Source organism: Schistocerca nitens, chromosome 3, assembly GCF_023898315.1.
Source record: "Schistocerca nitens isolate TAMUIC-IGC-003100 chromosome 3, iqSchNite1.1, whole genome shotgun sequence".
NCBI classification, from domain to species: Eukaryota; Metazoa; Arthropoda; class Insecta; order Orthoptera; family Acrididae; genus Schistocerca; species Schistocerca nitens.
The window spans coordinates 724,272,908-724,296,613 of record NC_064616.1 but is presented as its reverse complement, the minus strand read 5'-3'; the positions used below and the strand labels follow the sequence as shown (position 1 = coordinate 724,296,613).

The 23,706-nt window shown below is 44.8% G+C and overlaps 1 protein-coding gene across 1 annotated transcript in view; it reads left to right on the top strand.

Moving 5' to 3' along the window:
- LOC126248695 (uncharacterized) overlaps nt 1-23,706 on the top strand; it is a 57,649-nt gene that overhangs the window by 31,569 nt on the left and 2,374 nt on the right. The gene's annotated exons all lie outside the window — the stretch shown is intronic.

Genomic DNA, 23,706 nt, shown 5'->3' with positions numbered 1-23,706 from the left:
TGGATGGTGTAACGCGAATTTGAATGCCACTCTAACCGAACGCAGTATTTTGGGTTATCGTGCTGAACCAGTGGCAACTGCGCTGGCGTGGAATGCCACTGTAAACCGACTGCTACGGCATGCTGGCAATGTCAAAAGTAGGCACTATCTTAAATAAAAGAAATCCCACTTTCTACTGGAAAGTTTTTGTCACTACATAGTGTAACTTTAAGACTTTATTTGCAGAATAAAGAATCCTGTTCTTCCTCTGGTCTGTCTATTCGATAGAATTTTCGTCTTCTGAACATATAAGGGGAAGGGTTTACTGAAACATCAAAACATAACGTACGCCAGAACACGAGAAATTATCTCTGATAGGATGTCCCAACATGGCACCTACTAATAAGAAAACACTTTACCGGCATAGAAGTTTAGCACGCCTCCTTGACGTGTCTGCAGGAAAATGATACAAATTTCATAGGTGCGAAAGGAAGAAGTTTAGTGTTTAACGCTCATCAGAGATAGAGCACAAGCTCGGATTAAGGAAGGATGGAGAAGTAAATCGGTCGTGTCGTTTCAAATAAACCATTTGTCTTCAGCGATTTAGGGAAATTATTACTCAGTGAAGGTTTCACCATCTTGAAGTACATACGTCGACATGTGCAGGGTGTTTCCGTGATGATGTTGTAAGCCTTCAGCCACTGTGGAGAATGGCAAATGTGTCAATCTGAAACTCCAGTAACGCACTGCAGATGACGTGACATGGTCCTGACGTGCAGGCAATTTGTTTTTACGAGTTGAAGAGCATCATTGATCATTTCTAGCGACATGGCAATGTACACGGATACAGTATTCCCAGATACGATTTTGGTACATGTGTATGGGAGCTCATAGGTTGTATCGGTTCAAGTACGCACCTAGAAGACAATCGATGCTCACCGTATTTGTAAGATGAATTCCAAGCTTAGGGGATATAGGGAAGCGCTACCACAATTCAAAAACTGAGAAAGACAACGAAATACATTGGTCAGGCAGAACATCATAACTACCTACCTAACCACTGACATATCCACCTTTGGCACGGATAACAGCGGCAGCGCGTCGTGGCATGGAAGCATTGAGGCCTTGGTAGGTTGCTGGAGGGAATTGCCACCACATCTACACACACCAGTCACCTAATTTCCATAAATTCCGGGAATCCCAGATGTATTCCATAGAGTTCATATCTGGAAAGTTGGGGACCAAACACATCAATTGGAACTAGCCGCTGCGTTCCTCGAACCACTCCATCACACTCATGGCCCTGTGAAACTGAGCATTATCTTGTTGAAAAATCCAGTTCCATCGGGAAACATTATTGTCATGATCGTATGTGGTCTGCATGATCGTATGTGGTCTGCAACCAGTGTACGATACTCATTGGCCTTCATGATGCCTTGCACGAGCTCCACTGGAGCCATGGATGCCCACGTGAATGTTTCCCAGAGCATAATGGAGCCTCCGCCAGCTTGTCTCCATCCCGCAGTACAGGTGTCAAGGAGCAGCTCCCTTGGAAGACGACGGACGACGGATTCGTGCCCTTCCATCGGCATGATGAAGAACGTATCGGATTTATCAGACCATGGAACGCTCTGCCATTGCACCAACGTCCAGTGTCGATAGTCATGTGTCCATTTCAGTCGAAGTTGCCGATGTGGTGTTAACTTCGGCACATGCATGGGTCGTCGGCTGCGGAGGCCAATCTTTAGGAGTATTCAGTGCACTGTGTGTTCAGACACACTTGTACTCTGCCCAGCATTAAAGGTCCGGCATCCGTAATGAGGGATGGCCTCCCAACCCCACGACATCTGGACGTGGTTTCACCTTGATTTCGCCACATGTGTGAAACACTCACCACAGCACTCCTCGAACACCCGACAAATCGTGCAGTTTCCGAAATGCTCGTGCCGAGCGTCCGGGCCATTACAATCTGCCCTCGGTCGCCCTCCTTCCATATTCTACACACGGACAGCACGCTCACTGATACTACATGCACAGTGCGAGTATCTGACTAGCAGTCATTCATCGCCCAGTGACGCTGCTATCGCCTGGATGGGTCTACATCCATAGTAGGTAGGTGGTAATAAAGTTCTGGCTGACAAAAAAAAAGTGAAGCACACAGGTCGGATGTCTCTGTAACTTCGTACTCATAGAACACGCGGATATGTAAATCATTAGACTTGAAACCCAGTGTGATAGATAGAACAGCCACCCGAGTGCATTAGTGTTGTTCGTGTTTAGGGTTTCTACCAGGCCTCGTAGAGTATATAAGGAGTGTGTAAAGCGTCAAATGTTGAGTGATTACTGTAAAGGGCACGGAGATGCCGTGTACTCGTTTAAGACAGCATTATCAGCACTTCCCATGTTTGAAAGGAGCCCGACTGTGGGTTTCAATTTGGCTGGCTGGTCGAATCGTACAGTATCCAGATTTGTGGAGCATTGGGATGTGACAGTAGCGCGATCCTGGACTGCATGGGAAAGTGGGGGTAGGCATACTCGTCATCAGTGTTCCACTCGACCATGTCTGACCTCCACATGCACATCATAACTCTTTCACATCTGTACCTGCCATCCGAGAACTAGTAGTGAACTCCATGCAAGACACAATGCCATGGCGCACCATTGGTCGAAGATTAGTAATAGGAATTACCATCCCATGCGTAACTGTCACTAACACAACACAAACGACAGAGTTTGCAGTGATGCTTCGACCCGGAAGTATGGACTGCTGATGAATATCGTTCCAGTGTTTTGAGCGATGAACCGCGGCTCTTCACTACCTCGGACGACCATTGTCGGTGAGTATGGTGTCGACATGGGGAATATTCCCATTCTTGCAATGTTCTACAGATGCACTGTGGTGTTAATGTATGCATGTATTATCGTATGCATGCCTCGGTGTGCGCCGTTTTATCACTTACAGGGTGATAATTATTGAACAATATAAAAAACGTAAATTAGTTACAAACTACGGCGTGCACACACTCTATTCAACATGTAAACGTCACTACAGATATTCGGATTTAGGTTATGACATGTTAGATATGCCTGCCATCATTAGCAATCATGTGGCGCAGACGAACAGCGAAATCCTGCATGACTCGCTGAAGTGTCGGAACATCGATGCTGTCGATGATCTCCTGAATAGCTGTTTTCAGCGCAGCAATGGTTTCTGAGTTATTGCTGTACGCCTTGTCTTTAACATAGCCCCACAAAAAGGAGTCGCAATTATCTTTCAAAACCTTCACGTTCCGTTCGGTAGTCACCGTGCCATCAAGGAATATCACATCGATCATTCCGCGACTGGACATTGCACACCACACAGTCACCCGTTGAGGGTGAAGAGACTTCTCAGTCGCGTAATGTGGATTCTCAGTCCCCCAAATGCGCCAATTTTGCTTACTGATGAACCCATCCAAATGAAAGTAGGCTTCGTCGCTAAACCAAACCATACAGCGCATACTAATTCCCATCATGCTCCGCGGCCAACCGTGCACTTTGAACGTCCTAATGCAAACCGTTCAGAAGTTATGACGATTTTATTTCATATAGTTCAATAATTGTTAACCTGTATCTTATTCTTACGATATCTACGTCAGCCGTATGTTGTAGGTACCATAGTTGCGCGTAGTACTTCCGAAATCGGCTCTTCACCCAGCGACAATGTCACTGTCAGCGAATAATAATAGTGTTTCTGATAGTAAGTGATAAATCGTTTTTTGTATGTTAAGAACATCGTCGGGCACATAACGCTTCACTCAGACACTCTAGACGTTATATTCACACATCTAAGAAAATACTCAGTACCAATCGACAAAGTGTCGAACACGTTTCGGAAATGTCGGAATACATGATCAAATAATTGTACCTATCGTATGTGAAGAAGGCGTGTCGTGTTTCACGAAAGAGGACAGTTCCTGAAACCCGTGAAACAAATGTTTGGCCAAGTGTAGCCATTATGCTGGAAAGCAACAAGTGCCATTTTCACAACACACTGTATCAGCGTTTTACCATGAAAGTTCTTGTGCCCGTACTTTTGGATTCATCCTTGTAATTGTCCTTTATGAATTCTTGCAAGTAGTGTCACTTGTCTTCTGTAACGAATAACGTAACATACAACCTACATAATTACACCATTCGAAAAAAAAAATCGTACTGTTTTCATCGACAGTAGTGCAACCGCATCGTATTGTTTACTCGAAACCTGAAATTTGTAGTTGGATTTTTAGGTTTCATATAATAAAAGTTACTATCCTATGCAAAGACATTTGATCAACCTCGACCATTAGTTCTTATGAAACTGTTTCATTTCCAGCGAAAAAGTAGCAACCGTAAGAGCCCGAATATGACAGGGTTTTCAAATTCACGTCTGTCTATCCTGATCTATATTTTGTGCGATATCCTGCATCACTTCGTGCAAATACATGGACAGCTGTTTCGACAAGGCCACGATGTAGTGCAGTTCTCTCTTTCATCGCTAATGATCTCTTTGTTGGTGGTGCTTTACACCCAAACAAAATTAAATAAATACAGACATACTAAAAAAAATGGTGAAGTTCTGACAGTCACGACAGTGTCACGTACCCCTTTTAAGTTTCCACATGCATTATACATTAATTAATTTACCTGCCGAGAAGAAATTACAACTATAGGAAACATAAGCTACACATTTCTAAGAGCTTGCGACCTTCTGTCGTCTTTCTGTTTTCGTACAGTACAGTATTAGAGACGTGTAGCGCCGAATATGTGACAAAAAGGGAGAAATATAAATTGCATTTTCAAACGAGAGTGCTGAAGACAAATAAGAAGGTCGTAACAGATTGTTTATAACAGCAAGCGAACATATTACATTCAACTGTTGACAGTACGTGGATACCGAAACCGCTAGAACTACAGAAGTTTCTGACTCCAGCTTTGTGTTGCGACAGGCTCTGATATTATCTGACTTCTTGGGAAGCAGCCCGATTACGCGGTTAGAGGTTGATTAACGATATGTTTCGAGATTACTGTCCTTGACGAAGAACAGTTTCCGTTACACATTGCAGCATCCCTGTACAATGCAGCTTCATTTTGAGTTCCCTATACAGGCTATAAATGTAGATGTTTTTATTGGTGACTGAGGACAATGTACTGAACAACATTACATCAGTATTTACTTCGTTTACAGATGAATAATCATAGTTATTAGAAATAGTATATTTTTAGGTTGGTTAGTGCCTCCAATCACGTGTGGCGAGAGCAAGCCATTAATATTATTTTTCCTTGGGCAGCAGGTCAGGTACTGTAGTGTGGACGCGTTGACACAAAGCGGGAAATCTATACTGACAGGTGTATTCCACTTACTGGTACAGTTACGGCCGTGCAGAAAACATCAGATTGCAAATTACGTGACGTATTTGCGGGAAGACTGTTAGACGCAGATAAAAAATATCTAATTAATGAGTGGGATACAAATTAAAGTATTAATTATCACAATATCTGCAGTTATACCGCTAATATCCTGTATATTATGAAACCGATGGTTACAGGTACTTCCATTGCATGGACTTAGACACAGTCACGTTACATTCTGTCTAGGAAGACTGAACTATTATCTGAGAATCTGCGAGCAGCGTGAGTCTAACACTGATTCGTCTTCGGCATCCAACCTCAACAACAAACGTACAATATGCCACACTACTTAAACGTTCAAGGGAAGATTAATTTCGTAAATATGTTGCAGTAGATATTGTATACTGTAAAGAACGTAGACAAGAGCCTAATTATTACAGTTTTACCATTAACTCTTTTCATTGCTTTAATTGCTTTAATTAATCATACGAAAATTAATTTTAACATCATCTTAGTGGATGATAGTAAGTATAATCACAGTATGATAAAGACTCTCCCCTCCAATGCATCGTATAAATACTGTGTATAAAAGAAATTGGCAAGTGATTTGAATTAAGAATTGAAAAGGCTTATCATTCTTACAATTCCTATACAAATAACCGTTGATAGATACTTTTTGGATAACTGGATGAGAATCTATTGCTTCTTGGCTTTCCTCAATGCACTGTTCCGGCACTGCATTTATATAGTGGAGCTACACAGAACCTGCGGTACTATACACAAGATTAGGACCTCTGCATTCACAGACAGCAGTAGTTCTTGTGTGGTCTTGTGTTGTCACTGACAAGGCGTAACACCCTAACACTCGTCTCTGGTTACCGTCGGTTACGATCTTTAACGATCGTTGTTATTACGCCGTGTAACATACCAGTGAATGGTACACAATTCCTTGTAGACACAATGGACAATCCGCATTGTTCCACCAACTCATCGGGAAACTACTTTCACGATATAGTGGTGAGTAGGTGGAAACATGTTAGCTTCTTTCTACCATTCTACCACGTCTCAACGTCGAACTACCCTACTATTACTTTTTATTTATCGTATGGCAATACAGACACATAAGAAACAAACAGACAAATCACTAATATAACAAACGTTAATAATTGCAAACCAACATTACTAATATAACAAAGTTTACGGATTACAAACAAACATCAAGTCTATTAATATAATATATCGACTCTGGAGTTGCGAGCAGGAAGTCGTCGGGGCTCCTATTATAGGCTCTTCTGGAACACTCTTCAACAATGTGGCTGATGGTCTGACTTTCTCCGCAGTCACACTGAGGGGATGGTATTTTACCCCATTCATACAGGGAGTAAGCACATCTGCCATGACGAGTTCTAATCCTATTTAGAGTGGACCACGTTTTGCGTGGTAGGTCAAAACCAAGTGGCTTTTGTGTGATGCAAGGCATGTTATGATTTTGCCATGCGTTCCATTTTTCAGACCATGCGTTTGTGATACTGAAACCTTCTTGTACACAGTTACTTGCTGTTCTTGTTGGCGGGTTCCTAGATCGAAGCCTATTACACTAGTTCCATACAATCAACAGGTGCATAAACCCGACTTCACTGTCACCTGGTACCAGTCCTACACCTCTACAGCGGTCCTAAATGTGCTCTTTTCAGAAAGTGGCAAATTCACGGCCCACTCCCATTAATGTGACAACCTGTCAAATGCTTGAATAACCATATTTTGCAGCACGGACGTGCGTGGAGATAGTCAGTGAGATTCTGGAAGGTACCGACAGGGATGTGGAGCCATGCCGACTCCACTGCTTGCGAACAGACCGATCGAGGTAGTCCCACAAATTTTCGATTGGATTTAAATGGTGAGTTTGGTGGCCGGGATGTACGGTAAACTCATCTTGGTGCCTTCGAGCCACGCACGTACACTGCGAGCAGTGTGATGCGTTGCATTGTCTTATTGGTAGATGCAACTATGTCGAGGAAAAACAAACTGCACGTGGGGATGGACGTGGTCCCCAAGGATAGAGACATACTTGTATTGATCACCCATCAAGACGAAATCACCCAGGGAATGTCAAGAAAACAATCCTCAGACAATAACGCTTCAACCTTGTTTCCTTTCACACGTTTCACGCCGTACACGCCGACGGCCATCTGTCCGACGGAACATGAAACGTGATTCATCTGAAAAGGCCGCCAGACGCCACTCAGTGGATGTCCAGCTGCGGTACTGGTACGCAAATTCCAGCCTTCGTCACTGATGAACAGCAGTCGATATGGGTATATGAACCAGTCGCCTAGCTGCGGACGCCCATATGCAGCAACGTTCGCTGAACGGTCTTTGAGGAGACACTATTGGTAGCTTCTTGGTTTATCTGCGTGGCCAGTTGCACAACAGTTACACCTCTATTCGCCCGTACACATCTCCGAAGCCATCGTTCACCGCTGTCATCTATGGTCCGTGGAACAAAGCTGTTGCGTCGGCGCCGGTTTTGGATCTACACTACTGGCCACTAAACTTGCTGCACCAAGAAGAAATGCAGATGATAAATGGGTATTCATTGGACAAATATATTATACTGGAACTGACATGTGATTACATTTTCACGCAATTTGTGTTCACAGATCCTGAGAAATCAGTACGCAGAACAACCACCTCTGGCCGTAATAACGGCCTTGATACGCCTGGGCATTGAGTCAAACAGAGCTTGGATGGCGTGTACAGGTACAGCTGCCCATTCAGCTTCAACACGATACCACAGTTCATCAAGGGTAGTGGCGTATAGTGACGAGACAGTTGCTCGGCCACCATTGAGCAGACGTTTCCAGTTGGTGAGAGATCTGGAGAATGTACTGGTCAGGGCAGCAATCGAACGTTTTCTGTATCCAGAAAGGCCCGTACAGGACCTGCAACATGCGGTCGTGTATTATCCTGCTGAAATGTACGGTTTCGCAGGGATCGAATGAAGGGTAGAGCCACGGGTCGTAACACATCTTAAATGTAACGTCCACTGATCAAAGTACCGTCAATGCGAACTAGAGGTGACCGAGACGTGCAACCAATGGCACCCCTTACCATCACGCCGGGTGATACGCCAGTATGGCGATGACGAATACACGCTTCCAATGTGCGTTCACCGCGATGTCGCCAAACACGGATGCGACCATCATGATGCTGTAAACAGAACCTGGATTCATTCGAAAAAATGACGTTTTGCCATTCGTGCAACCAGGTTCTTCGTTGAGTACACCATCGCAGGCGCTCGTGTCTGTGATGCAGCGTCAAGGGTAACCACAGCCACGGTCTCCGAGCTGATAGTCCATGCTGCTGCAAACGTCGTCGAACTGTTCGTGCTGATGATTGTTGTCTTGAAAACGTCCCCATCTGTTGACCCAGGGATCGAGACGTGGCTGCACGATCCGTTACAGCCATGCGGATAAGATGCCTGTCACCTCGACTGCAAGTGATACAAGGCCATTGGTATCCAGCACGGCGTTCCGTATTACCCTCCTGAATCCACCGATTCCATATTCTGCAAACAGTCATTGGATCTCGACCAACGCGAGCAGCAGTGTCGCGGTACGATAAACAGCAATCGCGATAGGCTACAAACCGACCTTTATCAAAGTCGGAAACGTGATGGTACGCATTTCTCCTCGCTACACGAGGCATCACAACAAAGTTTCACCAGGCAACGCCGGTCAACTGCTGTTTGTGTATGAGAAATCTGTTGGAAACTTTCCTCATGTCAGCACGTTGTAGGTGTCGCCACCGGCGCCAACCTTGTGTGAATGCTGTGAATAGCTAATCGTTTGCATATCACAGCATCTTCTTCCTGTCGGGTAATTTCTCGTCTGTAGCACGTCATCTTCGTGGTGTAGCAATTTTAATGGCCAGTAGTGTACATCTACATCTACATGGATACTCTGCAAATCACACTTTTAACGTGCCTGGCAGAGGGTTCATCGAACCACCTTCACAATAATTCTCTATTATTCCATTCTCGAACAGCGCACGGAAGAAACGAACAGCTATATCTTCCCGTGCGGCACTGATTTCCCTTACTTTATTATGATAATGGTTTCCCCCTATGTATTTTCGCATTCTGAGAAGAAAGTAGATGATCGAAATTTCGTGACATGATCCCTCTGTAACGAGAAATGCCTTTGTTTTAATGATGTTCATCCCAGATCCTGTATCATATCCGCACACTTTCTCACCGATTTCTAAATAATCCAAAACGTGCTGCCCGGCTATGAACTTTCTCGCTGTACTCCGTTAATCCTGTCTGGTAAGGATCCCACAACGCCCAGCAGTACTCCAAAAGAGGACGAACAAACGTAGTGTAGGCAGTCTCTTTAGTAGATCTGTTGTATTTTCTAACAGTTCTGTCTTTGGTTCACCTTCCCCACAACTTCTTCCACGTATTCTTCCAATTTAAGTTGTTCGTAATTCTGATTCTTATGTATCTGGTTGAATTTACGACCTTTGGATTTAATTGATTCATCGTCTAACCGAAGTTTAACGAATTCCTTTTGGCACTCACGTGAATGACCACTCACTTTTCATTATTTAGGGTCAATTGCTGATTTTCGCACTATACACATACGTTTCCTAAACCGTTTTGCAATTTGGTCCGATTTTTTGATGACTTTACTAGACGATAATCGACAGCGTCATTCGCAAACGATCTAAGACGGCTGCTCAGACTGTCTCCTAAGGCGTTTATACATATAAGGAAAAGCAGAGATCGTATAACACTGCCATGGGGAACTCCAGAAATCACTTCTGTTTTACTCGATGACTTTCCGTCAGTTGCGACGAATTGTGACCTCTCTGACGGGAAATCACGAATCCGGTAGTATAACTGAGACGATACTCCATAAGCATACAATTTGATTAAAAGCCGCTTGTGAAGTAAAGTGTCAAAAGCCTTCTGGAAATCTAGAAATACGGAATCAATTTGAAATCCCTTCTTGGTAGCACTCAACACTTCGTGTGAGTAAAGAGCTAGTTGTGTCTCACCAGCACGATGTTTTCTAAATCCGTGTTGATTGTGTGTCAATAGACCGTTCCCTTCGAGGCAATGCAAAATGTTCGAACACAACTTTCCAGTCTTTGGGCATGGATCTTTCGTCGAACGGGCAGTTTTATATGATTGTTAAGAATGGACCTATTGCATCAGCATACTCTGAAAGGTACCTAATTGGTGTACAGTCTGGACATGAAGACTTGGTTTCATTAAGTGCTTCACTACTCCTAGGACATCTACTTCTAAATTACTCATGTTGGCAGCTGTACTTGATTCGAATTCTGGAATATTTACTTAGCCTTCTTTGGTGAAGGAGTTTCGAAAAGTTGTGTTCAGTAACTTTGCTTTAGCAGCACTGTCAACGGTAGTATTTCCATTGCTGTCGCGCAGGGAAGGCACTGATTGTGTCTTACCGCTGGCATACATTTCATACGATCAGAATGTCTTTTGATTTTTTGCCAGGCTTCGTTCGAGCCTTCATTGTGGAAACTATTAAAAGCATCTCGCATTGAAGTTAACACTAAATTTTGAGCTTCTGTAAAACTTAGCCAGTCTTGGGGATTTTGCCTTCGTTTAAAGTTGGCATGGTTGTTTCGTTGTTTCTGCAACAGTGTTCTGACCTGTTTTGTGTACTAACGGGTATCAACTCCGTCTTTTGTTAATTTATTTGGCATAAATCTCTCAATTGCTGTCGATACTATTCCTTCCAATTCAAGCTACATCTGATCTATAGTTACATTGTTAATTTGGAAGGAGCGGAGGTTGTCTCTCATGAAGGTTTCGAGGGAACTTTCATCTGCTTTTTTGAATAGGTTTATTTTTCTTTTGTATTTGGAGGATTTGGGAGTTGCGGTATTCAGTCTCGCTATGACAACCTTGTGTTCATTAATGCCTGTATCCGTTTTGATGCTCGTTATTAGCCCAGGATTGTTTGTTGCTAAGAGGTCAAGTGTGTTTTCACAACCGTTTACTATTAGAGTGGGCTCATGAACCTATGAATCGAAATAATTTTCAGAGAACGCGTTTAGCGCAATTTCAGATGATGTTTTATTCGTAACTCCGGATCTAAACATGTATTTTCGCAAACACACCGATGGTGAATTGAAGTCACCACCATTTATAATTGTATAAGTCGAGAACATGTTTGAAATTAGACTAAAGTTTCTTTGAACCTTTCAGCAATTCGATCATCTGACTTGGGAGGTCGCTAAAAGGATCCAATTATTATTTTCTTCCGGTTCCCAAGAACGACCTCTACCCATACTAACTCAGAGGAACTGTTTTCAGATTTTCTGCGATTGGCAGTTCTCCTGTTGATTAACAAGGTTCAATTCCGTGTCAGTAACATAAATATTTTCTGAGCCACTTTTATTTTGACCACCCCGTATTTCTCCTTTTGTGTCTTAATGTAGTTGTAAAAAGTTTACATGAATCAAGCGGAATCACAGAACACCAATAACTAATAAAGGTATGTGTATAACACGATAAAACGTTTCCAGAATGAGATTTTCACTCTGCAGCTGAGTGTGCGCTGATATGAAACTTCTTGGCAGATTAAAACTGTGTGCCGGACCGAGACTCGAACTCGGGACCTTTGCCTTTCGCGGGTAAGTGCTGTACCAACTAAGCCACCCAAGCACGACTCACGTCCCCTCCTCACAGCTTCACTTCTGCCAGTACCTCGTCTCCTACCTTCCAAACTTTACAGAAGATCTCCTGCGAACCTTGCAGAACTAGCACTCCTGAAAGAAAGGATATTGCGGAGACATGGCTTAGCCACAGCCTGGGGGATGTTTCCAGAAGTGTGTACTGGCAGAAGTGAAGTTGTGAGGAGGGGGTGTGAGTCGTGCTTGGGTGGCTCAGTTGATAGAGCACTTGCCCGTGAAAGGCAAAGGTCGCGAGTTCGAGTCTCGGTCCGGTACACGGTTTTAATCTGCCAGGAAGTTTCACGATAAAACGTAATGAAACTACAGTAGCACCACTAATGCACTAAAATATAGTTTCCGACGAATAATTTCAGCTAGCACACATTTGAAATGAGTTTGGTATTTCACAAATAACGTCAATACTGAATGTGATAACCCCAATAAGCAAAACTACAGACACACACACACACATACTTACATACATACATACATAGACTGATGAGCCAAAACATTTTAACCACCTGCTTAAAATCCTGTTAAAATCCTGTTGGATCAAGTGTGGAATGCAATACGGCAGTGATTCTGCGTGTCATGGATTCGATAAGTGCTTGGAAGATTTCATGAAGTCAAACAATTTCCGTGGTCTGTGTGCGCAGAGCTGGTGCCCGATAGCGTCCGAGATGTGTTTCATCGGGTTCAGATAAGCCAAATTTCATGACCAAGAGATCAACATGAGTTCACTATCATGCTCCCCAAGTCACTGCAGCCTGTGACACGGACAGTTATCCTGCTGGAAGATGCCACCGCTGTTGGAGTATACGTAAAGCATAATGGGGTACAGGTGGTCCCTAATAATGTTCATGTAGTCCTTAGTTGTCACGGTGCTTTCGATTACTACCACAGGACCCGTGGAAGCCCAGGTGAATTTCCTCCATAAAATAATACTACTACCAACGGCATGCGTCCGTAGTGCGGTGAATGTTCCCAGCAGCCGTTCGCCTGGATGACGGCGTATCCAAACACGACCATCGACCTGGTTTAACAAGAAACGTGATTCATTCGGCTTGGTGTAACGATTCCATTTATCCGCTGTCCAATATCGATGATCCTGTGCACACTGTAATCATAATTTATGATGTTGTTGGGTCAACATTAGAATGAGCTGGGGAGTTGTGCTGCTGAACACCATGTCCGACAATGTGCGCTGAACTGTGAGCTCCAGAACTGTACTCTGTCATCAGATCTGCGACAAATCGCCGCCTACTTTGCTTTAGAGAAAGGGCAAACATCAGACACCTACGTTATGTGATGAGAGGTGAGCCTCAAATCACTTTCCATAGACGCTCACGACAGTAGCATGCATACAGCCGACCAGCTTGGCCGTTGCCGAAATGCTCATTCCCAGGTGCCGGCCTACACCAATCTGGCCTTTGTCAAAGTCGCTTCTGTAAATGGATTTCGCATTTGTTCCATTTATCATCGCTAGGATGATTCCCCATCCGTCTCTGCTTCGCACATACACTTCCCTTACTGTATCACGTGCCCTCAAGACCAACAGGCAGCATTCAGTGTCATGGCAGTGGTCATAATATTTTGGCTCATCGGTGTAGGTGTGAATGAGGGTATCTATCAGCTAAATAGTAAGTGAAGGCCGTTCTCCATATAAAGCAGTTCTCTGCGCTTCAGGGGTCTGAGGAACGGGACTGGTAGCAGTAACATGCCCCCTGGCGCAGGCTGTCGATCGATGTGTCCTTTCCATAGGCGCTATTGTTTACTTCTGAATATGCACCATGTGATCAAAAGTGACTTACCTGGCTGAAAGTGAATTACAAGTTCGTGGCGCTCTCCATGGTAGTGCTGGAATTCAATATGGTGTTGGCCCACCCTTAGCCCTGATGACAGCTGGCATACGTTCAATCAGGTGCTGGAAGGTTTCTTGGGGAGTGCTGCGCTGACGAGAGGTATCGATATCGGTCCGTGAGGACTGGCACAAAGTCGGCGTTCCAAAACATCGCAAAGGCGTTCTGTAGGATTCAGGTCAGGACTCCGTGCAGGCCAGTCCATTACAGGGATGTTATTGTCGTGTAACCACTACGCCACAGGCTGTGCATTATGAACAGGTGCTCGATCGTGTTGAAAGATGTAATCGGCATCCCTGAATTGCTCTTCAACAGTGGGAAGCAAGAAGGTGCTTAAAACATCAATGTAGGCCCGTGCTGTGATAGTGCCACGTAAAACAACAAGGGTCAAGCTCCCTCCATGAAAAACACGACCATACCATAACATCACCGCCTCCGAATTTTACTGTTGGCACTATACACGCTGACCGATTACGTTTACCGGGCATTCGCCATACCCACACCCTGCCATCGGATCGCCACATTGTGAACTGTGATTCGTCACTCGACACAACGTTTTTCCACTGTTCAATCGTCCAATGTTTACGCTCAGTACACCAAGCGAGACATCGTTTGGCATTTACCGGCGTGATGTGTGGCTCGTGAGCAGCCGCTCGACCATGAAATCCTAGTTTTCTCACCTCCCACCTAACTGCCATAGTACTTTCAGTGGCTCCTGATGCAGTTTGGAATTCTTGTGTGACGGTCTGGATAGATGTGTGCCTGTTACACATTATGACCCTCTTCCGTATGCTTTTGTGCTGCACGCGTCCCTTCACGTTTCCACTTCACTATCACATCGGAAACAGTGGACCTAGGGATGTTTAGGAGTGTGGAAATCTCGCATTCAGGCATATGACGCAAGTGACACCCAATCACCTGACCACGTTCGAAACCCGTGAGTTCCGCGGAGCACCCCACTCTGTTCTCTCACTATGTCTAATGACTACTGAGGTCGCTGATATGAAGCATCTGGCAGTAGGTGGCAGCACAATGCACCTAACCTCCTCAGATCCCGCGTGTCGTATACGACACACCAAATTGGTGAACTTTGTTTAGCCACAGCTCCGATGTAACGCCAGAGACACATGTCTAAGTTGTTTCCCAGACGTCTGCGAGATGTCAGCATGGATTCCTGTGAGTTTTAGCGGTCTGGCGCGTAAAGTGACGAGTGTGAGCTTTGTTTCCTGAGTGCATGCGTGAAAAGGCGGACAAAATGATGTCGAGATATTGTAAGTACCCATCTATGTAAAGTTATTTACATTTTGTGTTACCTTAACGCGCATAATGTTTGACGCAAATACTAATGCTCGGTATGTGAGCATTTTAAAACCACGAAATAATATTTTTCACTGTTCTACAAAAGGCTTTGTACACGTGTGTCGGATAGGACACATCAGATTCTCAAAAAAACCAATCAAAAAATTTTTTAAAGAACAACGTTTCCTTGCTAATATCAACCATAACATCAAATAAAACGCAATTTTTTTTAGCAAAATTAAATTTAGAGGGTAGAGGATCTGAGGAGGCTAATATGAAAAAGTATGTTTTGGGGATGTCCGGATACTTTTGATCACATATCTAAAACCCTGTTTGGTCGAGAGTCGTCTTGTACAATGAAATTCTCACATTTTGCACCCACATGAGGACGTTCACAATGTCGTTTCTGTAGACCCGTTTAGAGTTCCATGTAAAGTTCATTCTGGAGACTTGAGGTCTGTACGTCCATCCTAAGATATACCACGTCACATGCAGTCACTGCCTCGACCCTTTCGAGGATATTCAATAGACGATTCCGATATCCATCCTCAAGGCAAATCATAACATATATGCTTTCATACTTCTAGCTAAACCGGAACACGTATGTGAAGAATATTATCCTCCACCACATTCCAGTTCATTGTTCATATTTGCGTGGCTACTAGAAACGCTCTCTCCTGTAAGGAGTTGTAATTTAGGCACACATTATTTTACTGACATAAATATCATTTTAATGAAATCTTCTGCGCACAGTAATCAATTACGAGGGTTGGAACTTTAATAGTGGCAAATATTTATTTACAACGTACACAAAGCAGACACATGTTTCAAAGTTTTCCTGCCCTTGAGAGTAGTCTCCAGCATTGTGTATAACCCCTTGCCAGCAATGTGGAAGTCGTAGGACACATTTAGCATACATCGAGTGGAGCGGTCTACTGCCTAACGAATCCCTGCAACAGTTCTGAAACGAATGCCATAAAGTGATTCCTTCATCTCAGGAATCAAGCCCCATCGATCGACCAAATCAGTAGCAAGTTGTGCCACATGAGACCGGGCATTGTCCTACAAAAGGATGGGCGGATTCTGCAGAAAGTGTCGCCGCTTCTTTCTCTAAGCTGTTCATTTTTGGAACACAGCCTGCAATCTACCACAGTCCCAGGACTTCAGCCCTTGTGATTTCAACTTGATTCCTAAGATGAAAGAAGCGCTTCTTGGCATTCGTTTCAGAATTGTTACAGAGATTCGGGAAACAGACCGCTCCTCTCGAACTATCCACACAACTGACGCTGCTAAAGCTATCCTACGAGTTACACATCACTGGCAACTGGTTATACACAATTCTGGTGACTACTCTGAAGGACACTTTTTTTTTTTTTCACTTGCTGCTTATATTTTATGACCCACCGTCTAATTTCTTATGGTGGGTCGTATATTGCCACTTAGCCGCTGTGACTGGGTCCGGGGTCCGCAGTGACTGAAAGTAACACCACACCGGCTCCCGTCCCCACTCACACCGTTGCCCGTGTCCCGCCACGTGGAGGCGGGCTCTGTTTGGATCCATTTGATTTTTTTTTTTTTTTGTGCAGCATTAGAAAAACTTATAACTAACACAAAATCAAGTAAGATATTAATAAACAAAACAAAATTAAGTATTTAGAAAGAAGGAAGGAAGAGAACTGAATAGAGAAGTTATAGGTATAATATGGCCCGTCACCTGGTTGTGGGCGGCGGCCCGGGTCTTGGAATGACCCTCAAGACGCTGGCCGTTGCTCACCATGCTTTTAACATCTACCATCCTAAAAACTACCTTAACTAGAAGAGATTAGGGTACGTTGAAGCTAGAAACTAAGACTAAGACCTCCATGTCCAGCCGGCTAAACTATTTACGATATACAATAGAGAGGTAACTGATTTTGTGCTTGGCTCAAAGTTGCTAATGAAAGGGTACTCGTGGTAAAAGTAATAAGGTAATGACGCTAACGGTTTGTGTTGAGCCTGCAAGGCTCCTAGTAGAGTACATCAGGCGCGAGCACCTCCCGGCCCCGCCGACAACACGACCTGAACGGTGGTTTTCCCCGATCTACCATAGGTATCCGTCGGGTTGGGCTCAAAAGAGAGGAACCACAATTAAGATCCTTCCATCCAGGACGTGCGCCGCCTCCTACCAGGGGGGCGTGGGTCCCTTGAAGAGGTGCCCAACTTTAAGCTTCAGATGAGAAGTTCTTAGTATAGTGGAGGTTGAGGTATAGGCTGTGTAGGTTGGTTGTACAAACAGTTCACACTGAGCCAATGAGACTTACAATGATACATGGTGTGGCAGTTAGCACCTTCCGGCCCCGCCAGCAACACAGCCTGAGCGGTGGTTTTCCCCGATCTACCATAGGTATCCGTCGGGTTGGGCTCAAAAGAGAGGGACCACAATTAAGATCCTTCCATACAGACTGTGCGCTGCCTCTTAACGGAAGGTGTAGGTCCCTTGTAGAGGTACCTAGCTTTAAGCTCTTATTGGACATGGAGATGCTGTTAACTATTTATATATACGGTGCAATCTGTTTTTAGGATTGTGTGTGACTTGTGCACCTCTTGTCGGTTGTTCCACTCTGTTCTTTGAATTTGACTTGGTTGACACTATGGATCATCCGCACTGGACGCTTCAATATCTGTGTTGGTGCCCTGGTCTGTATCTGTTTCTTCTTCATCACTCGTGGTGCTAATCATATCTGTATCCCCCTGGGCATCGCGACGTCTGTTTGGACCGACTTGCCTTCGGTAGGGTCTGTTGCGCAAGTATTCCATTTGTTGGATCTTCGAGATTTCGTCCGTTAGTTTGTTGAGTTCAGTCCACCTTTCCGGGTCGCGTATTATGGCATGTAGTTCGTTCTGTGTGTTCAGGCGATTTATGTGTACTGTGTGTCTTATGTTCGTGCGTTGTCCGCAGAAGAAGACAGTATGTTCAGGGGAACCTTCTTCCGCGCATGTGCATCTATTAGTCTGCTGCAGACTCACGCGGTACAGGTGCGTGGGATAAGGGCCATGTCCTGTGATGAAATGTACCATACCGCGGCTGGGATCAATATGTTTTAGTTTTAGTCTTTCCCGGATGTCAGGGAAGAAGTTGTAGACACGGCGGCCCTTATCGCTGTTGGCCCACTCGCTCTGCCAGGTATCCACTCGCCATGGTCTGAGTTGGCGTGTTGTCTCAATCGGTACACCAGTGATCTGCCGAACCTGGTCTATTCTCCCCATCCTAAGCCAGTACATTGCTGCGCGGTACCTGATGGTGATATCTATGGGGAAAATTCCCATGACGACACATAGTGCGTCATTTGATGTTGTGTTAAATGCCCCTGTTAGTCGAAGTAGAACACTTCTTTGGCCTCGACGTACAATGGTTCTGTTGGTTGAGAGATTTAACCTGTGGGCCCACGTACTGGCAGCAAAGCATAGTACTGACTCGAAGAGAGCGCAATGGTATGTTCGTGTCACTGACAGGGGTAGTCTGAATTGTTCCGAATTTAGCCTAGCCAGTTTGTGTAGTATCTTTTCTGCTTTGTTTGTGCATATTCGCATGTGTTCGTGGAAGTTCAATCGTTCATCAATGTATACTCCTAGATAGCGTGTGACTGCTAGTCTTTTTATGTTTGTGTCCCCGATTTTGACTATTGGGTTCCTGCGCAGGATACCCTTTAGCAATGTATAAGTTGTTTTGTTTCCTGCTATCTTTAATTTATTATCTGTGCACCATTGGGTTATTGTCCTAAGTGTTCCATTGGCTCTTTCTTCTAGCTGGGCACGGTTATTTGCTGAAACTACGACGAGTAGATCATCAGCATAAGCGACAGCTCCATCTGTCAAGATGTGCTCCTCTAGTAACTGTAGGAGCGGTTCTATAACTATGTCCCAGAAGATGGGGCCGCAGATCGACCCTTGTGGACAGCCTTTTGTAATTCGTTTAATCACTTTCTGGTTGTCCATTTGCCAAACGACCGTTCTGTCTCTGCAGTAGTCCATGAAACTATTATACAGAGACTCCGGTACCTGCAGGTGTCTGAGCCTCTTGAACAAGGCCGGCCACCAGAGGTTGTCGAAGGCACCTGAGATGTCTATCATAATTGCAAGTGTGTATTTGGAGGGTGTGTCGTGTACTATTTGAAGTGCTCTGTTAATTGCGTCGTCTATAGATTTCCCTTCCCTGAAGCCGTATTGGTGTGGTGTCAGTCCCCGTAGTGTTCGGTGTGCTTGTAGTCTTTTGCAGAGTAGTTTTTCTTGTACTTTACCGAGTGTATTGATAAGTCAAATTGGTCTGTATGACTTGGGGTCTGATGGGTCTTTGTCTGGAGCCTTTTTTATGATAACCGCCTTCGAGGTCTTCCACACTGCAGGCACACGGCCCAGCCTTAATGCATCGTTTAACAACGTCGTGAGAAACGGGGTGATCTGCGGTGCAATTTGTTTCAGTACCTCAGAGTGGATACCATCCGGTCCAGGCGCCTTTTTGTTTTTGAGTTCTGAGATCGCTGTCGCCACTTCTTCCTGCGCAAATGGACAGGTGACGGTTGGTGTGGTGTATACTGTGCCTACTTCGCGTCTCAGTGCTGCATGTTGTGGTGTGTCTGTGTATGCGATGTCGTCGGGCAGGAGTTTGCTCAGCAGGAACTCCGCTGTGCGTCTCCAGCCCTTAGTCATCTCACCATCCTCCTGTCGCAGCGTTCCCAGAACCAGTGGGCTCTTAATTTTCTCTGTCACGATTTTGTATGGTTCCCCCCAAATGTTTAGTTGTGTTTGTGCTGCTACATGGCTGTTCCAATGGTCTTTCCTGGTCTTATTCAGCTCAAGTTTATATTTATCCTTGGCAAGCCGGTAGTCGTGTAGTCGTAATTGTCTTTCTCTATCTGAAATTGCTCGTTGGTAAAGTTTACGTTTACGTTTTGAGTCTTGTTTGAGTCGTGTTAATTGTGTAGTCCAGGGAATATTTTGGTGTTTTGTCATTCTTTGTGTGGGTATGCAGGTGTTCTGTGTGTGTGTGATGATATCTGTCAGCATGTGTGCTCTGTAATCAACACTGCCGGTGATGTCTTGCGGTATGTGCTCATGTATTTTTTGTCTGACCCTGTCCCAGTCTGTTTTGTCAAATAATAGTCTTTTTGGTAGTGTTTCTGTGTTGACGTTTGGTGTGCCACTTAAGGTTAGTGTGATGATGTTGTGGTCGCTAGCAGTGATCTGGTCATGTACGGTCCAGTCTCGTATGTGGTTGATGGCGGCATTATTAACGAGGGTGATGTCTATGTTTGATGAATGACCGTTGTGTCCGATGTGAGTCGGGTGATGTCCTTCCTTGTTGAGTACGTGTAGTCTGTTTTCTTGGATGATGTCATTTATTATTCTACCTCTGTCGTCAGTTCTGTCTGAATGCCACAGGGTTGATCTGGCATTTATGTCTGCACAGATGAGAAGTTTTTTGTTGCCAGCGTATTGCGCAACATCTCTGATGAGGTCTGCGTATGGTTTGATGCAATGACAGAATTGGGCGTACAGCGACGCGATGATCCAAGTATCCCCCTTGTGTGTGACTTCAACTGTAACTAGGTGCTCGGAACAGAGTTCTGTAATTTTGACTGGATGTATTTCTTTGTTTAGGATTATGACAGATGCCATGCAGCCTGTCCCCTCCGCAACTGTCACCGCACTTGGAGGAAAGTTGGGGATATGCCCTTGTCTAGTGTAGGGCTCCTGTATGCACAGAATGTCACTTTTTAGTTCACGTAGGACCCGTGGGAGCTCCGAATTTACAAGTATACTCCGCATAGCATTAAGCTGTGCTATTAGCAGTTTGGGTGTTTAACTGTGGCGTAGCACTTGCTGCCAGTTTGACTGTAATCGAAGTATGTTCTCCCATGAGCCCTTACGTGATCCTTGTAAAGCTTGTCCATATCGAATGGTTCCTCCCTGCGGGCGCACACCTGCATGAGCAGGTCTAGTAGGCTGTCTGGATCTGTTGGAATATTCTCCGTTTTGAGAATCAGTCTATCGGTTTGCTCTGATGTACGGAAACAAACAGATTGGCCGTACGGGTGTAGGGTGCGGATGAGCATCCGCTGTGCCGTCTCTAAGATGTCTCTTTTTTCTAGCCTACTTAATTTTACATTTATATCTAGCTTGTCGTAACTAAAACTATCGGTGTCGATGGCGTGTGTTGGCGTCTCTGCAGCCGTGACGTGTCGTGATGGTGTAGTGGCGTTGTTGTGCACCTCTGCGGGGGGCGCTGGATTGACTTCCTCGTTGGTTGTTGTGGGGGTTTCCTTGGGCGTCGGCATTGAGGTTGTTGGTTGGGAGGCTGCGAAGGTGTTGGTATCATCAGGGGAATGCACTTTCGTATCACTAGGTTTTGACGCAGCCTGCGATTGCCGCGATTGGTCGTCACACGCTTTCACTTTCGGGACTCTCTTAGGCTGTTTGGGTTTCCTATGCGGTTTTAGTTTCCTAAAGGCTGCGATGATTCGTTTGTTTTTTGTGTGTGTTTCGTTTGTGCAGTCTTGATGTGTATCAGATGTGTCGGTTGTTTGTGCCTCCATTCTGCATTGATATGACGTGATTTCGTTCCCACTTGACTGCTCGTCTACGCTACCTGTGACAGACATAACAGCTTTTGGTATGTTATGCGCACTATCGCCTCTGTTGCCAGACCCTCCGCAGACTTTTGTTGCGGTTGTTGCTGCGGCTTTTTGTGTGGCATTCGTGATGTCTGCCGGCGCTGTGGCCTGTCTGAAGGACAATAAAACTTTGAAACATTTATCTATTTTGTATAAGTTGTAAATAAACATTTCCCACTATTAAAGTTCCAGCCCTCGTATATCGCCGCTCTGGTAGCTGCAGCAAGCTTGGATGGTACTTATGATGAGCTCGGGATCCTGTACCTTCTCGACATCTATACCAACTATCGGTAATCGAAGAGCAACTTGTCCTTTACGCTGCATACTGAACTTATTGCATTCTGAAGCAATGGTTAGAATGGTTGTCCTATAGTCTATGAATAATTGACGGATTGGCCTCTGACAACGTTTGAGCTAATTTGTAGGCCAATTATCCTGAAAAATAATAAATCCAGTTCACTGTCTCAACTATCTTTACTCAATCTAAAAGCATTAACTGATGTTCCGTTCTCAAACATGGAACTGGGCGTTGTGTACTTATGACAGTACCGGGTTTCAATAATACTGGTTTGGACGTAACTGTTTTGTGCAGCACTGTTGCAGTAACTACATACTGTGTCTTCAGTTAGGGTATGTTATACCTAATTTTTGCTCTTTTTGGGAATATTTCCCTAACGTTCATGAAGATTGCTACCTGGAGGCTGTATGGAAGTATATACCTTCCCATCGCATCCCATACTTGCTCCATGACTAAAAAAAAGGAGGACTAGGTAGGCGAATCAAGAATTTGTACATTCCTCAACGACTTTGTGATGTGAACTGCGGTGTGGGGCATTATCCTCCTGAAATATGCCATTTGGTGCCCTGATCATGAAGGGCATGACAACAGTGTTCACCATTCTTAACACATACTGGCGACCATTCAACGTCTCATCAGCAAGTACCAAATCGGCCCTGGTGCTATGTCCAATAACTCCCTACACCACGATTCCGAGAGCTGGAAAGGTAGTGCTCTCAATAATCGCTGCTTCTTGCTGCCAGGTCGCCCTCGAACTTGTCGGCATCGATCTGGCAGTCACAAAAAAGAAGCGATACTCATTGATGAACACCACAGAACGCCACATTAGTTCTACACCACGCAAGTCTCTGTTGTCTGTGATAAGGTGTCAATGGTACATGGTTCGCCCCCGTTAGCTAAGTGGTCAGCGCGGCGGCATGCCACGCCAAGGAGCCCGGGTTCGATTCCCGGCTGGGACAGGAGATTTTCTCTGCTCAGGGACTGGGTGTTGTGTTGTCCTCATCATCATTTCATCCCCATCTCCGACGCGCAAGTCGCCCAATGCGGCGTCGAATGCAATAAGTACTTGCCCTCGGCGGCCGAACTCCCCCGAATGGGGGACTCCCGGCCCACAATGCCATACGCTCATTTCATTTCAATGGTACATGACACATTGCAACATGATATCTCAATGAAGCTTTCAGTATTCTGTTCCCGAAGGTTCATAGTGACACACTGACTGTAATCACTGTCCGATTTTTAACTGTTGACATACGTTTATTCGTCAGAGGCAGTCGAACAATTCTACGATCCTCTCGTGGTGTAGTTATTCTTCTTGTCACACTATTGTTGTGCATCATATCGTCACCACTCGTTCTGCAGTTAAAAAAATGGTTCAAATGGCTGTGAGCACTATGGGACTTAACATCTATGGTCATCAGTCCCCTAGAACTTAGAACTACTTAAACCTAACTAACCTAAGGACATCACACAACACCCAGTCATCACGAGGCAGAGAAAATCCCTAACCCCGCCGGGAATCGAACCCGGGAATCCG